Raw genomic sequence first — 3,236 nt, forward strand, 5'->3', positions numbered from 1 at the left:
AAAAAAAAGAAAGAAAGAAAGAAAATTGCTAAATATTAAACTAGTGGTTAAGGGAGCTGTATCCAACATGGCTAGCTGACAATTGTGCAAAAACTAGCCCAGCTGAGAGTCTGTGTGTGGATATCCAAAATTAACAACAGGATAGAGAAAGGAAAGAGGAAGATTGTGATATAACCACGCCCCTCGGAGGGTGCTCCTCCTCCTTCCCAGTCTCCCTTTGGCAAGCATATACACCTTCTGGAAATTTAGGGGGGAAAAAAATCCCTCTTATGTTATTCCTTTGCATCACAACAACTGTGTAAATCATGCTAAATTTACAATCTGGTACTCTCAACTTTTGAGAAATATACAAGTATATTATAATCTTTAAAACATCAAAAATATTGCCACACTGTGTTAGAAAATGGGCATCTGCAGGTTTTTCCTACTATTTTTGTGGTACTATAAAATTTATTAAAATTTCAGAATGTGTTAACAAGTTTTATCCAATACATGCTATTCCAGTGGGATAAAAACCATTTGCAAGTTCCATTTAGATTAACAAATCCTTTGAGAAAAGAATGTAGTACATTCTAGTTATACTGTTTCTAGAACAGCAAAAATCTCTATAACCTATTTCCCTACTGTTTTCTTCGGAACCAACAGAGCTGAATGGAACTACCATCACAAAAATTCAAGGCAGCACTGTAGTTACTGACAGAGAACTAACTGAATTTTCAGCAGTCTGAAGTCTTCACAAATTAAAACTTTCTATTTCACTTAAGTGATATATGAAGACATCGAGTTTAAATAAATTAAACAAACTGAGAAGATTGTTGCACTCTAAGACACATAAAATCATTTAAAAAATAAAACTCTCCTAATGCTAGGAGTTCATCCTTAGGCAACGCCCTCTCTTTCACAATTTAATGAGTTGCAAGTTGCCGCTAGTATTCCCATGCAGACTGAAGTTGAAAGGCATTAAGTTTGATTTTCCTGTATTTTTCCAATTTATTACAACTGTTTCACCCTAACAGAATTAAATATTTGTTTACGTAACTTTCTGAAAACAAATTTTCTAGTAAGCCAACTTTAAGTAATTCACGTTCAAAACCTTCTTAGAAAAATCTATTCATCTGAAGAATTCAGCTATTGAACTTGACAGAAAGTATTCCAAATTATTAAAAAAAAAAAAAGTATTAAACCATACAAAAATATTTAGGAATCTCAGCTTCCTATGCCCTATCACATTGTCAAAGAACTTTATATACCTTCTTTGGATGTGTAAAAGATTCCAAAGTAAATTCATTTTGACAGCAAAGAACTGAAACTAAGAATTTGATGACTGTAAGCAAAAAGTATAGTGAGGAGAAAATAACTTGAGAAAATATTTAGTGAGGTAAAATACCCTTACGAAAGAGGTATTAAAATCATTTACCCACTTCTGCCAGACAAACGGTTCTCTCCCAGAACACACTGCTTACTATTCAGTCAAGTATGACTGCCAAGTGTTTCTAAACCTATATTAGGATTGTTCAAACTGGAAACTTTCTCCACCAGCATTATTACAATTAAAAGAAAATAGTTTGTTTTTGCTTAGAGTTGAAGATCAATTGTACATTATGCTATTGATAAAATATGCTACTTTATCAATAGTAATTTTTTTAAAGTCTCAAATTAAAACTAAGGACAAGGTTTGCTACATAAATTGCTTCCAATTCTCAGAAGACTAATTTATTTAGTTTCCCCAAATCTAGACCTAAATGGCTGAAGGAAAAAAGAAATTTTATAAACAACTTTTGTGATCTTAGTTTACATTTGGCAAAACAGACAATTTATCCTCATCAAGCGACTATCATGCCAAATGTAAGAAAGATTCTTCAAGTTGTACAGCCTAATCTGTAAAAATTACAACCCAGTGATGTGTAAAAGCCATTACAGAGGATCTGTACGTATTATTATTAACCTGTAAGATATTTTACAAATAAGGAGGATCTGCTGCATAAGACTGTTACTACGTTAAACGTTTTTACATATATCTTAAGAACACAATGTCTTATTCATGTTTAAACTGAGATGTATCTGATCTATGTAATGCTATTGCTTTTCTGGTAATTATTTCACAGTTGTCTGAATATTGCAAACTCTCCTTCCCATTTCTGCCATTAGTACATTTCAATTTTGCTTTTAGACAAAACATGGATATAAGGCTCCTCTTCAAAGTTTTCTGCTTTTTATATAAATAACAATGCTACTGAGTATAACCAAATGCCTGTACATAAATGGCTTTGCCATTTCTTATTCCGTTGCTTTTCTATGATGAAAAGAAAAAAGATTTAGGCTTACCAAAAACATTAATTTTTCTTTTACATACACAGCTAGTGGGATTTTCAAAAAAGGACAATTTATTCTGATATCTACCATCCATCCTAGAAATGTCAAAAAAAGAGAACTTCCCAAATGCAAAATACTTAGTAAACCTGGTATTTGCTGTAGAGGAAATTTCAAATTAAATTATATTTACAAAAAATAGGCCATCAATTAAACTGAACATCAACATAACTCAGCCATTAATCAATCCTCAACATAGAAGAGATCTATAACTTACATATATTAATTAAAATATCACTATATTTGCTGGTGGAATTCACAGATGAATTTTGAGAATGCACCAGATTTATCTTATTTTGAAATGCTCGGGCTAATATTTATTGGTATAATCAGAGCTCACATTTAAGTGTCCTGGGGAGAGGCAATTCAGAACAACACTTAGTGGCATGGAGAAACCGGTCCAAAATGAAAAGGGAAATAAACAAAAGCCACGTCCCAACAGAGCGGATAAATGACAAATAGATCACTGAAAGCAAAACGAAAACGGGGCTCTCCTGAGTAGCCTGAATAAAAGATTTTCACTCATAACGTCTGATAGTATCCTACCTCACTTCATTCACTTCCCAACTTCCTTACTTTTCAAGGGCCAACACGGGGCATCCCTTTTTCTCTAAGTGTATGTCGAAAGAATCTGTGTAAGAAAGAGGGAAGGAATGAACAATTCTCCAGAAGGCTGACAAACAGGTGGGTTAGAGCAGCGGGAGCATAATCTAGATACTTAAGGGGCAGCTTTGAGATGACAGATGTGGTTAAAGGAAACACTGCAAATCGGAAGAAGCTGTCGTATGGCAGACAGACCGGGGGCTGATTGCAAGCACGGGGAAGGGGGGGGGGGCGACAGAACTAACACCTCCATGGGACCCGGG

At 34.3% G+C, this 3,236-nt stretch overlaps 1 protein-coding gene across 9 annotated transcripts in view; it reads right to left on the reverse strand.

Annotated features, from left to right (window-relative positions):
* CNOT4 (CCR4-NOT transcription complex subunit 4) overlaps positions 1-3,236 on the reverse strand; it is a 135,599-nt gene that overhangs the window by 131,363 nt on the left and 1,000 nt on the right. The window contains exon 1 of one of the 9 annotated variants that reach the window (XM_014586473.1): positions 2,947-2,966. The exons of 7 other annotated variants lie outside the window; for them this stretch is intronic. The gene's annotated coding sequence lies outside the window, so the exon portion shown is untranslated. One more of the 9 variants, XM_014586472.2, reaches the window with a different exon arrangement.

This window comes from Tupaia chinensis, unplaced genomic scaffold (genome assembly GCF_000334495.1).
Source record: "Tupaia chinensis unplaced genomic scaffold, TupChi_1.0 Scaffold000140_1, whole genome shotgun sequence".
Classification (NCBI taxonomy): domain Eukaryota; kingdom Metazoa; phylum Chordata; class Mammalia; order Scandentia; family Tupaiidae; genus Tupaia; species Tupaia belangeri.